Source organism: Natator depressus, chromosome 2, assembly GCF_965152275.1.
Source record: "Natator depressus isolate rNatDep1 chromosome 2, rNatDep2.hap1, whole genome shotgun sequence".
Taxonomy (NCBI): Eukaryota; Metazoa; Chordata; order Testudines; family Cheloniidae; genus Natator; species Natator depressus.
The window spans coordinates 57,004,201-57,018,288 of NC_134235.1; the positions used below are offsets into that span (position 1 = coordinate 57,004,201).

General features: G+C 41.9%; 1 protein-coding gene across 9 annotated transcripts in view; it reads left to right on the forward strand.

Annotated features, from left to right (window-relative positions):
- Nucleotides 1–14,088, forward strand: part of EYA1 (EYA transcriptional coactivator and phosphatase 1) — a 225,684-nt gene that overhangs the window by 81,168 nt on the left and 130,428 nt on the right. For 7 of the 9 annotated variants that reach the window (XM_074944242.1, XM_074944241.1, XM_074944243.1 and 4 more), the window contains exon 1: nt 3,049–3,754. The gene's annotated coding sequence lies outside the window, so the exon portion shown is untranslated. Of the gene's footprint in view, nt 1–3,048; nt 3,755–14,088 lie in introns of those variants that run through there. The other 2 variants (XM_074944238.1, XM_074944239.1) reach the window with 2 other exon arrangements.

Consider the following 14,088-nt stretch of genomic DNA (forward strand, 5'->3'; position numbering starts at 1 on the left):
AGAAGTAAGTGGAGAATAGGAGAAAACAGAGATGTCTACAGGGGTGGAGTTGTTCAAAGCCTTGACTGTGCACGAGATGCTTCATTGTGATTTAGAAGGCAAGGAGAAGCCAGGTAAAGGATGTGGATACTGAGAGTGGAATGCAGAGCAGCTGGAGAGGGTAAGAAGAGTGTTTAATAGCTTTTTGGATAGTCTGGAATGGAGTGAACTGAATAGCAGTGAGTCAAGAAAGGAGGCTACAGTAGCCACTATGAGAGATGATCAAGGGTTTTTAGAACCCTTTGGGATACAGCGGACAGGACAGATGTTAAGGTACTTTAAAGGAAGTATTTGGTGCATGGAGTAGAGAAGAGTTGAATGTGCCATTGAAGTTGTGCACTTGGGTGACAGGGAGGGTGGTGAAATTTTCTATTATAATTGAGAAGGGAAGGATGGCAAGGGTTTGGAGGGAAATAATTAAATTTTCACCATGTTGAATATGACTTGGTGGTGAGACAATTAGGACAAGAAGAGAGAGAGAGCATTAAAACAGCTTGACCACAGCTAGAGAAGATATGGATAAAGAAGTGGATTTGAGAGTCATTGGCATAGATATAATTTAAACTCTGAGAGTAGATTGAATCACCTAGAGTAGAAAAAAGGAGATTCCTAAGGAACTTGTAGGGATACCAATAGAGAGCAAGAAGAGGGTACAGTAGAAGCCATTGAAGGAGAAACTGATTGATTTTCTTTTGTACATTATGTAAGTAATTTTATGATATGTATGTTTTGTTGATGACTCTTAATCAAAAGAGCACAATCCTCCTTTCCCCACCCCACAAAAACTGTATATTTTTGCCGCTAGCTTACGGTTCCAAGCATTTAATTTAAGTATTCAGAGTAACTAGGATTCAGAACGCCATAAATCTTAGCAAGTACTTGATTCTTCTCCCTGCTTTTTGCATTCTGAATCTTGAAAGCTTTGTGGGATGACTGGCTGGCTGACCACAACTATATTTGAGATTGAGGGTTAGTAAATTGGCAGTTTTCTTGAACTGGCTTTTTTTTTTAAACATTACCTTCTTTCAGTATGAACATGCAGATAGTGGGCAGTAATTTAGCAAATGAACTGGATGTGTACATGAGTCTTTTATACCTTGAAAATATCTACACCCAGCCACCTGTTTAAATTATGACCAACCATGTGGAAATTGTTTACTGGTAAGTCTACTCTAGTTTTATGCGTATATTTCACAAAGATTTCAGTGTTTTTAAGTCATCTGTGATTGTGGGTCCTTGTTTATTTCTCTTTCTTTTTTCAGGTGATAGAGATTATTCTCCAAAGAGTTACTAAACCCCTTTTGCTTTCTGCAAATTCAAATTCAAAATGAACATGTAAATAGATTTGATCCTCAGTAAGAGCTTTAGATGATGGAATGGTAAAGAATCTGCATATCCAGCTGGTATCATGAACAGTCTTCCAGGAGCCTGCGGCTCCATAAAATTGCTCACAAAGGGAAAATTCCAAGACTGAAGATCCCAGTCAGCCAGAGAGGTGATCACTGGCAAGCTACTGCTTCTCCTTGATGTTTTCATCATTAATAAAGCAAGCTGATATCACGAATGTCCTACATAAGCTTTTCATTTACAATTCAAGAATGTAACACAAGAAAACTTTCAGAGTAACATTTTCTTATGATCCTAGAATGAGTTAAATTTTAATTAAATGCAAAAACTTGTTAACAGAATAATGTACAAAAGTCAAGACACCAAAGTGTTATAGTTTTTAGACATTGCACATGTGTCAAGCTTGAAATCTTTACATTGTTAAATGTATACCTAAATGTCTTCTAATTATATTAAGCGGACAAGTAAGATTACTATAACTTTTTTTATTCCTGATTGTTGTGCATTTTTTCAAGCACTAAATTAACATAATTCTACATTTAATTTCTTTGTTTTAAAAATCATTTAAGGAAAAGGGAAATACAATTTGTGCATGCTTAAGAATGATATCACTTAGAGCCTTTGAAGTTTCCACCTTGTTGAGCTGAATGGGGTGGGGAATGGTTGTGGTCACGGCTTGTCTGCTGTTGCTGTTTGTCCAGAAACAGTTTTCTGCAATTTTGGGTTAACAGAGGAGTAACGTATCAGTTTACATTATGATATCTATGTCTTAGCAATATAGAAAATTTGATTTAAAAATCAGCCCTTCAAATTATAAAACCCAGTAAAATTTGTGAAGAAACCTTAAAACCAAGGGACCTTAAATTTTTTTTAGTTTTCTTGACATACTTTTATGTATGTGTGTCCGGGGAGGGTTGTTATGGGGAGTGCAGTTGTTGCTTCTGTTTCAATGGAACATTGACTGTTTTCCCACTGCACATTATCATAGCTTGAAATTACCAGCCTCTGTGTCTAGCAGACTCCATGTGGAGAAGAATAGTGTTGCCAGGCATCCAGTTTTCAACCAGAATGCCCAGTCGAAAAGGGACCTTGGCAGCTCCAGTCAACACCACTGACCGGGCCATTAAAAGTCCAGTTGGTGGCGCAGCGGGGCTAAGGCAGGCTCCTTGCTCCCCTGGCTCTACGCAGCTCTTGGAAGCAGCCAGCATGTCTGTAGACCCTAGGTGCAGGGGTGGCCTTGGCGGTTCTGCGCGCTGTCTGGGCCCCAGCACTGGCTCCGCAGCTCCCATTGGGCAATGGTGTTCAGTTTTCTGCTGTCAGGAAGTTGGAAACCCTAGAGGTGAAGGAGGGAGAATTTGTGGTTCTTCCAGCCACTGTGAAGCTATCTGTCCTCACTTTGGGACCCAGGGTGCTGGAACTCTTCCTTACTTCCTTGAAATAGCCTGAGGGTCTCCAGGATTCCCAGCCTACTATACTAAGACCGGGTTTATATAAAATCAAGTCATTCTGTAGCTCATACGCAAAGTCATTCTTGTGGGGAAGGAGGGGGGGTTATTGCTCTTTTGGGAGTTGCTAAGCCAAGAACAGCCCTCTTCCCTCAATACGGCCGTAATGTGCTCTCTCATTTTATTCTCTTATACTCAGCCAAATAAACACCAGTATCATAAATATCTCTGCAGGCTCATGTCACTTCAATGGGAAAATCATCTCCCTTACTGATAGCCAGTTCACTCTTGATCATCTGCTAATGGTGAGAAGGAGGAATTGAACTTCTGATGAATACTGCAGAATGTTCATGAAGCGGTGTGTACTCCAGATGAGAGAGGATAGCTACTTCCTTGGCCATAGCTGTGTACAACATCAGTTTGAGATGCCTTTCAATTCAGGACATTGAAATGACTCATAATATGGAAGAATGGACCTCTCAGGCTGCGAAGCATGAGCTCTAGCAAGAAGAAAAACTCAGTCAAAAGGTGGAAGGTTTCTGCATCTGTAGTTTCCTTTCCTCTCCTCCATTGACTCTATGATGAACCTGTTTTCTTGAGATGAAGTTTTACTACTGTGGCTAGATACATAAGAGATTTCCAGTGACTGAGGATGTATCGCATTATTACTTCTCTCAATCCAAAGAAGTTGCTCTGTCAGCAAAAAATGGAATTGGCTGAGGTGGGAAAATCGGATTAAATAAAAACCCTCAATATAATTTGGTGTGATAATCATATATTTTTGTTTTATTTCTACAGTTTTACACTATGTTGCAATCTGAATGCAGTGTGTGCAGCAAACTTGCTTCTATAATTTGAGGACCAGTAGGACCTACAGAGAGAGAGAGAGAGCTACTGATGAAGTGAAGAACTGAAAAATAATAGTATGTGGTTTTCTCTTGTCCTTACTCTTCTGGATGATTTCTAGCAAGGAAGGCTAGACTTGGAAACAAAAAAGATGCATTGTTGTTGATATTTCCAAGTTATAGTCACCATTTATTCTGTAACAGAAGCTAAGTATTATTACTAATTACTAGGTGCATAGTGTGTTTTCTTAAATGCAAGAGTAATTTTAAATATAATTTTGTATTTTGTTGCTGCTTTATGCACATTACTTTATAGAATATTTAAAGACATTAAACATTTGCATTTTTACACATCTACACATAGAATCATAGAATATCAGGGTTGGAAGGGACCTCAGGAGGTCATCTAGTCCAACCCCCTGCTCAAAGCAGGACCGATCCGCAATTAAATCATCCCAGCCAGGGCTTTGTCAAGCCTGACCTTAAAAACTTCTAAGGAAGGAGATTCCACCACCTCCCTAGGTAACGCATTCCAGTGTTTCACCACCCTCCTAGTGAAAAAGTTTTTCCTAATATCCAACCTAAACCTCCCCCACTGCAACTTGAGACCATTACTCCTTGTTCTGTCATCAGCTACCACTGAGAACAGTCTAGATCCATCCTCTTTGGAACCCCCTTTCAGGTAGTTGAAAGCAGCTATCAAATCCCCCCTCATTCTTCTCTTCCGTAGACTAAACATCCCCAGTTCCCTCAGCCTCTCCTCATAAGTCATGTGTTCCAGTCCCCTAATCATTTTTGTTGCCCTCCGCTGGACTTTTTCCACATCCTTCTTGTAATGTGGGGCCCAAAACTGGACACAGTACTCCAGATGAGGCCTCACCAATGTCGAATAGAGGGGAATGATCACGTCCCTCAGTCTGCTGGCAATGCCCCTACTTATACATCCCAAAATGCCATTGGCCTTCTTGGCAACAAGGGCGCACTGTTGACTCCTATCCAGCTTCTCATCCACTGTAACCCCTAGGTCCTTTTCTGCAGAACTGCTGCCGAGCCATTCGGTCCCTGGTCTGTAGCGGTGCATGGGATTCTTCCGTCCTAAGTGCAGGACTCTGCACTTGTCCTTGTTGAACCTCATCAAATTTCTTTTGGCCTAATCCTCCAATTTGTCTAGGTCCCTCTGTATCCTATCCCTACCCTCCAGTGTATCTACCTCTCCTCCCAGTTTAGTGTCATCTGCAAACTTGCTGAGGGTGCAATTCACACCATCCTCCAGATCGTTTATGAAGATATTGAACAAAACCGGCCCCAGGACTGACACTTGGGGCACTCCACTTGATACCGGCTGCCAACTAGACATGGAGCCATTGATCACTACCCATTGAGCCCGACAATCTAGCCAGCTTTCTATCCACCTTATAGTCCATTCATCCAGCCCATACTTCTTTAACTTGCTGGCAAGAATACTGTGGGAGACAGTGTCAAAAGCTTTGCTAAAGTCAAGGAACAACACGTCCACTGCTTACCCTTCATCCACAGAGCCAGTTATCTCATCATAGAAGGCAATTAGATTAGTCAGGCATGCTTGGCTCATTGATCAAAATACACAGGAGAATAACAACATAGACACATGAATGGATATAACTTTATTAACTTAAATATTCAAATGTTGTGGAGAGGCTGATCCCTGCCTTAACTACTAGTCATTAATTGAGTCCAATAGAAGTATGAATGGTCTCACAGCCAAGGAATGAGGACTTTCTCCCTTAGCTAAATCACTGGTAGCCCATTGCTGAGTATCACCACCTTCCCCTGGAAAAGGTAACACAGCTAACCAAGGGATGAGAACTGGCTCTTGTAATCAAACCCCCAGTACTCAATTCATAGTTCAGCCCAGTGATTAAATCCACCACTCTGTCTCCAGGAGGGGAAACAAACATTCAGGTGAGGCGCTCAGTCTGGGAGGATTTAAGACCTCCTCTCATTCCACAGGCTAAATGGGTCCACCAGTCTCTCCTGGGGCCTGTGCTCAGGTTTACACCAGGTGCTGACCCCTTGAAGCCTCTGATCCTCACTGAGCACTCGCTGCAAGTTGTTTTCATTTATTACCTCCTCTTCTTTATTTTTTTAAATGTACTCTGTTTTATCCTTATTCTGTACCAGTATGTTCCAGGATGTTATGAGTAAGGCAGAAAAAAACTCACTGGATACCTTGTCAGACTTGCCCCAAGGGGAAAATTATTTCCTGATCCCTAAAAGATTAGAGGCACAGCAAACCTGGAAACTCAGCTATGACAGCTACACTGCCTGTTGGGTAGGGTGGGTAGACAGGCAACTTTCAGCACCAAAATGCTTAAACACACAGGGAGGCGAGGTTTGCTGGAACCAGTCTGCTTTCTCCCACTCCTGAATTGGCCAATGGGCAGCTTGGGGATGTGCTCCACTCTCTCCGCCACGCACATGAACTCTGCATGAGTTCTGGGTGTGGAGAGAGGACAAAGATGAGTGCACACTCATCCTCCAACCAGGACCCTATGGGTTGGCCATTCCCCTGTCAGTCAAATTAAACTCCCCCGGCTAACATGACGAGAGATTCTCAGTGGGCTCAGTTTTATGCCCATTGCTGTTTAGCATGTATCGCTACAAATACTAATTAAGGATCATGTTCTAACTGGACAGTTATAGGCAGAGCTTACCTTTGTGGTCCCATAAAACCAGCGGCCATGGGATCCCCAGTATTTTGGAGGTCCAAGTAATATAAAAGAATCTCAGCTTTCATTTTATTAAAAGTAAGTTTCTTGGCTTTTTCCTTGTGAAGTAGCCTTGAAAATATAAACCAATAGCGAGGATTTTCTGAGGCTCACAGGTTACTCACCATTCCCTCACAGCCACCAAGGACTGGGTTTTGGGATTCCAGGGAATCCTAACCATAGATCTCTTGCTATTCTTAGGAAGATCCCAGAATCAAGTTGATCGTTCCAGGTGACAGTGCTGCCCAAACTGCTGTTAACTCACTGGGGCGCCTGGGGCTGAATCAGAACCTCTGCTGGGCATCCAGTGTGATCTCTAGCCAAACAATGGGAAGCTTAATAGCATGAAAAGCAGAATCAGGACTACACCAAGGTCTTGAGAGGCCCAGGGCAACATCTGAAACTGAGGCCTCTGGCAGTCCCAGACCTGTAAGTTTGTTGTTCTCCCCACAGGCGTAAAGAGACTCTGCCTTGTGTGTCTGTGGGGGGGAGGAGGGTGCTACCATCTCTCCCTGAAGTCCAGTCTCGCTGCTGGTGGGAGAGGTATCTGTAATCCAGGCTCTCAGCATGGCAAGTAACCTCAGGCCTGGGCGGTGATGCGAATGGCAGCAACAGTGGTTTCTGAGCCCAGTTGGGCAGGAGAGTCTGTCCAGGTTGTAATGCCTCCCACTCAAATTTGGCCCGACCACTCCTCTAGTTTTGGGGTCCTCTCAAACAGGGAATGTAGGGCAAACTGCCCCTTTTGCCCCTGCCTTTGTGCAGCCCTGCGCACAATAGTCAAGGTCACTGAGCAAGGAACTATTCCCAGCTCTGACAATAACTCCCTTTGTGGCTCTTGTTAAGACACACAGATGAAAATTTTCATCAGGCACCTGTAGATGCTTAATTTATACACCCATGTTTTAAAATGTTGGTCTCAACCTCTTTGTGCCTTAGTTTCTACATCTGTAAAATGGGGGTGATAATGCTTACCTACCTCAGTGAGGAGTTTTGACAACTACGTAAAGTGATCTAAATGCTAAAACTTACAGATTGCAGGCAGACCCCTCCAGAGCCTGTGCGCCTAATGAGATTGGATAAGGAGAAAGGCACAGTTAAGAAGGGCCTGTTAAGTTTGGAATCATTTAATTAAACCTCTCCAAAATCATCAGGCTAACAATAGTGAGAAGTCATGGACAGGAATCCTTTTTCCAACAAACCAAATGTTTTGCAGGCTCTCCTGAAAATGCAAAAGTGAGACAACTTTGAGTATTGTCTGTGTTAGATCTTGATTCTTGTCAATCTGGTTACATATCTGGTTATGGGCTGGAGTCTGCCTTAGTGGCAATTATAGATGATATCATCATGAATGAATATCAGATGTTCATGATGATATTGTTAGATCTATCAGTTGCCTTTGATGCCTTTGATCACGTGTGTGTTTGTTTGACTTGCCAGCAAATCATAGTAGAAGTCAATGCTGCTGCCCTTAGGTGGGTTTGTTCATATCTCTGAGAGATCCCAGAGGGCAGTTTTGGTTACTCATTGTTTTGCTCCAAGTGCGCTCTCATGTGGGATTCAGAAGGGTTTCATGTCCACCTCCCTCTTATGTAGTATAGCAGTGCTGTCCCTCTAGTCTGGCTTTGGGCTAGCTGCTTCCACAGTTGCTCTCTCTCTCAGATTGGCAATCCTGAACTTCCAGCCTGCTTTGGATGCTGTGGTGATTTGCTGCAGTAACTTTGCCCTTGGGTTAAATAATAAAAGTTGAAGTCCATCCCTTCCAGGGTACCCATGTCCAAACAAGAGTCTTCCACCCTAGCCTGAAGCTGGGCAAACCCTTCCTGAGTGTCTTTTCTTCAGATTTCACTCTTCGGACCCCCACCCCCACCCCGGGCTCATCTCTCAGTCCTCAGGCTCTCCTGGGCTCCCTTCAATCTCTCCCTGATCTCTACCAAGCACCAACTCTCAGGGCTTCCTACCTGGAGTTTCTCTTCTCTTTTTGGTTCTCCATTGGCTTCCGTCTTGTGCATGGTTTAGTCACATGACCTGCCTGTCATTTTTTTCCATGTGTGGAGATGAGCTAAGTGTGTCACAGGTGTATCTGGACCCATCTCCCCTTCAAGGGCCAGTCACCTTGTGACATATAGAACTGTAAGAATTGCTTTACCAGATCAGACCTGTGGTCCATCTAGAACAGTGTCCTGTTGCTGGCCAGTGCCAGATGCTTTAGAAATAAGTGCAAGAAATACTGCAGTAAGCAGTTATGGCATAGCCTACATATATAGAAAATGGTTTGCTAAATCACATCTGTTGGAGGTTGGATTATGCTGTGAATGAGGATTTGCATCTTTTCCAAAACTCTTGGGCTTTGGGGGTATATTTTTGTTTGTTTGGGGTTTTTTTTGTTCAATATGTATCTGAGGCCAATTTGGAAGTTTAGTCAGGAAGCGTGGGCCAATGTGCTCTTTAGTGTACTGCTGATACCCCATCTCTATTTCTGTCTCATCCTATCTAGTCAATATTATTGAATGCTTTACCTAGTGTTTTAATAAAGAGAGAGCCTGGATGAGGACTAGCAGGTTGAAGCTCAGTCTAGATAAGACCAATGTGGTAGGCTGGGGAAAACATCTGGAAGATGTGGCAAGGCTTTAAGAAGGGTATATACTCACCATTTATTGTTAGAGTTCATAATCTGGGGATACGTTTGCACCCGCAGCTGTTGTTGGACAAATATAGCAACAGTAAACCAGGACTACTGTTTTCTTCTTTGATGGGCCTAGAGATAGTGATGGTTTTTGTTTTTTTTTTTGGATGGAGACCTTGACCCTGTAATACATGTCTTTGTCAACTCAAAGTTAGACTATTGCAATGCATTCCATAAGGGGTTATCCCTTAAATGATTCAAGAAAATGAAGTTGGTGTAGTAGGCAGGCTACTGCATTGTAAGCAGCGTAGCTTCTCATCATGAGCACATGACCCCAAATTGGCTGGGTGGAATTTAAGGTAGTGGTTTTGTTTTTGTATTTATAGAGCCCTAAATAGCTTTTATCCTGTCAGTTTGAAAGACCACCTCTCTGCCCATACCACACTGCTACATTTGCAATCCACAGAGCTCTAGCTAGAGCTCACTGGCTATATAAGATGGAGTTTTTGGCAGGGCATAAATCCTGGGGGGGGTCTCTCAACTTTGGAATTCACTCCACCCACACCCAAGGTCCAAAATAGATTGATCTGATCTTTAGGGCACCCTGAAAGACTCATCTCATTACCCAAGCTATGGAGAAGGAAAGGCTGATACAGTTGGGTGTGGTGAGGTATTTTTTGCCTTTGAAATACCTAGTTGGTTATTTCTTATTCTGATTTTAGGGAAGCTGTTGGTTTTATCTTCATGTAACTATACTTTTATTTATGTCAGAGGCTCCCAGGGTAGGCTTTTTTTTTAAGCTTATATTTGTAAATAAATAAATAAGTAAGTTGACATAGGAATTGGTAGAAGCAGCTTTGGAACCAGGATAACAGCAGCACTATGAATTTTGTATGTGATTAAGCTGAGAATCTTCCCTTTGTGGATGAAATGCTATAGGAGTATCCTGAAGTAGCTATATGTAGAGAGAGTGTGTGATGTCTCTTGCATATTTATAGATTGCAGAACAGGGAGATGCAAAGACTACATACTTAGAATAGTACACTTACTTTAAATGGTGAAAAGCAGAAGGCAAATTTTCAAATTAGAATGTGAGAATATAGCCATGTGACTCTCATTAACATTAATAGGAACTGCTTAGCTCAGTCTCTATGCACCACTTTGAAAATTTTCCGTAGGTGTCTCCCTATCAATATTTATGCAATCAGAGACAAAATGCACAATGAAGCAAAACCCCAAGATAGTGACATAACTACCACATTCACACAGAAGCAGAAAGCAAATTTGACTGGAAAAAGAGATACTTAGATACAAAAACCCGTAAAATAACTCACTTTTCAAAAATATAAAAAGAGAAAAATACTTTTCTTATTTATACTTCGAGTCACCTGAACTAGTCAACACTTGTAAAAATAGAAGAAGTTATAGTTAAGGGCATGTAATGAATGGCAGATGACCATCTCAATCAAGAGGGTAGATACAGGGTCAGATCTCCAAGTATAATAAGACTGCTTTGCATTGCACTGGCCATACAAATCAGTCCGAAAGCTGGCTTAACCTGCTCTGAAGCTGCTCCATCTGGGGACTGGACCTTTGATCAAATAGGCCAAAGATCTGGGGAGCACAAAGTTGGGCTTAGAGCCCACATCTACAGTGTTCTCCAACACTGTTGTACATTAAAAAGTTGGGGCGCTAATGCTTAACCAAATCATGAATGGAGTTAACTTCATTAGTCACCACCTTTGCATTCAATGGCATAAACCCTAAAGCAGATGACTGACATCTGATAGTCTAGTCACCAGAAGGGGAAAAATGCAAAATGAAGTCATAGTATACATCTGGAAATGATCATCATCTTTTGCCATCTTCTCCCTGCCCAACATGATAGGACTTGAGAGAATGAAGCGCCCAGAAAGAATTTCCAATCTCAAGAGCATTGTATTACCCTCTTGGCTATCCTAAGATGGCCATCAAAGGGTGCTACAGCTGACTGGCAGATGAGTGACCTCCAGGGAGTATACAAGGGCTGTATAGAAGCAATAGTACCTTAAAACCTTTCAAGTCAATGAGCCACCCTCTAGCTGCTCCCATATAGTGCTAAACAAATAGCTGTCTAAATATCTCCTACACCGAGAAACCTGGTCACATGCACCAATAATCTCCCGTCAAAATAGTATCCCTGGATTGTAGTCCAACACCAATTAGTTCCTCACTCCCATAGTTAGGATCTTTTCAACTTATCTTAACCTCTCTACCACCACCATCAGAATTCCATGATAAAAGACAACTGTTCAAAGACACTAAAAAGAATAAAACAGCTCAATGTGTAACATATGTTCATAGCCCCAAACCTCCCACACTGGAAGGTCCAGCAGACTTCATATGTAACCTCCCCCTCAAACCGTATCCCTGAATAGCATGCCAGTAGATCTCCTGGGTCTCCTCCCTACATGACCAAGGCTGCTTGCATCCCCTTCTAAACTGTCTGCCACCAAGGTTAGGATACTGGAATAATTTTAGGAGGAACCTAAAAGAGATGAGGAGAAATGTATAGCAACCTAACCCTGGGGCAAGAAAAGTGATTTAAAAAAAAACCCTCACTGTCAAATACCAAGGTGTAGGCAATGCAGCCTCAGAGGGGAGAACTAGAGGTGGTGGTAGAGAATGTCAGTGTTGGAGGCAGAACAGAACCGAAAGGCAGAACCAGAGCATTAGTCAGGAGACAAGCCATGGACAGACTCAGGAGCCAGACTAGAACCCAAAGGCAGAACTGGAGTTGTGGTCAGGAGACAAGCCGATGATCAGACTCAGGAGTCTGAAGTTCAGAGGAAGGTGGGGACTAGGGTTGGAGCAGGAGAAAGTATGGGTTGGAGCAAGGGCCAGTGCAGGAAGCAGAAGCAGGTCTGGTGCAGTCGTGGGGGTGCAATGCATTGAGCAGCTGTTGTTGGCTTAAATGGTGATCTGTTGGCGCTTCTGTCCAATCAGGGAGCACAGTCACTGAGCGAGTGTTTATTGTGTCCAGCCAAGCATACTGAGTTGTGAGATTTTCTCTTCAGTGAAATTTAAATTAGACTTTTATCTCTTTCATTACTCAAGCCTTACAGAACAATGGTCCTAGTCGTGTAGTGGTACTAGGTAAATATAGCAGCTCAGCATTAGCTCACATGCAATTGGATTTGGAATATCTCTTTATTGACAGGGAGAGTTGGCCAGTTCAGTGATGTTATAACCTACGATGGCATTTATCTAGGGACTACGATTATAGGAATAAATCATTCAGAATCTGTACTGATAGGCGTATTCCGCTCTGGATGTTGAGATATTGCAATGTCTTTGGTGATTCAGAGCAGGAGAACTGAGACAGCCAACAAAAGAACACGTTAATATGAACTGCCTTTACTTTCTTCCATCCCCTCCTCCCACCTTCATCGGTAAAGTTCACAGGAGGGAAATGAGCTTCTCATAGTCAACTCCACAGGACAGTCACCAAGGTGTGTGGGAATTGGTTCTCCAGTAGATACCATAACTTGATTAGGGCCCAGACACAGTGGTGTTGAACAACACATTGACTTTTCAGTAGGCACTATCTGAAAAGTAATTTCCTGAGCTAACAAGGAATTATGTAAATGGAGGAAAAATCAAATAAGAGGATTGATCAAGATGGAATACATTAAACACTCTTGCATGATGTAGATAACATGAAAAGATGATTTGGGTACATTTAGCAGAGTTGCACTAAGAAAGCCAATTGTTGTGATTACGGGCGGATGAGAGAAAATAAATTAATTCACCCAATAAATGTGTGTTTATTCTTCTGTATTTCCTCTTGGTTTGTATGTAGTCAAAATTGTATATGTTTCAGGATAGAGCTGGTTGTAAAATGGAAAAACAAGTTTTGTGGGGAAAATTTGAAAAAAAAAATCTGTTTTGACATGTACCCATTTTCCATTTTAAACAAAGTTTCCATGATTTTTTTTATCGATGCTTTATATTGAAATGTATATCAAAATCATACTCTACTCTATTTCAAAGATTACTTTGATAAAAATGTAAAATCTTTTGCAAAAAATGGAAGATTTCAAAGAAGTCAATGATTTTGCACACAAAGTTCAGTTTTTAAAAAAAAAAGGTCAATTTTTTTCAGTTTTTTTGTTTGTTTGTTTTTACAATTTCTGTTTAAAAAAAAAAAAGGTGCACTTCCAGGTTTCATAGAGAATAGATACAAATATTCTAAATGCTTAGACCACAGACAAAGGGACCGATTATTCCGCTATTACTCGTGTTAAGTAGTACTTTACTGCACAAGTAGTTCAGTTTAAATCATACACTCAGTGTGAATGGAATGGTAGAATCAGGCCAAAAGAAAGAAGTCTAAAGGTTGTATCTAATTGAAAGGAGATTCTGTTGTGTTGCTGCAGGTGTGTCTGCAAGTGTGACTGCTTCACAGATTGTGGCTGAAAAATACGCTAAGCACCCAAATACGCTAATTTCTGAACGTGAAATTGTGGGAAAATCTGCTGAAGTGGAAAGATAAGCATTCCCCAACTACAAATTAAGGAAGATCAGACAGTATCCTTGACATATACACTCTGGGTGAAATCGTGGCTCCACTGAAGCCAACGGCAAAACTCCCTTTGAGTTCAATGGGACCAGGATTTCACCCTCTATTTCTCCCCATCTTAAACATAATTAGTAAAAATGTGTGGCAATGAATATGCAGATTCATGACATGATTTGTTTTTGTGTAGAACAAATGTGAAGATGCCTCAGGCTGTAAAATCATTAAGATGGATTATCATCTATGGCTTATACAAAGTACTGCTCTATTGCACTGAGCCTGGAGTTGTAATACCCGTTGTTTTCAGGTTTGCCCCAAATACCCCAATTGCTTGGGCTGAACCCAGTGTTTTCTCATCAGCCTTCAGCACACACTAAATAGCTATGGTTTGGAAGCAAATTAGACAGATCTAAGACTGAGGCCACTCCATGCTGAAGCGTTTTGGGATGTTTGTTTTGTCCAGTGACTAAGAGAAAATCTATTC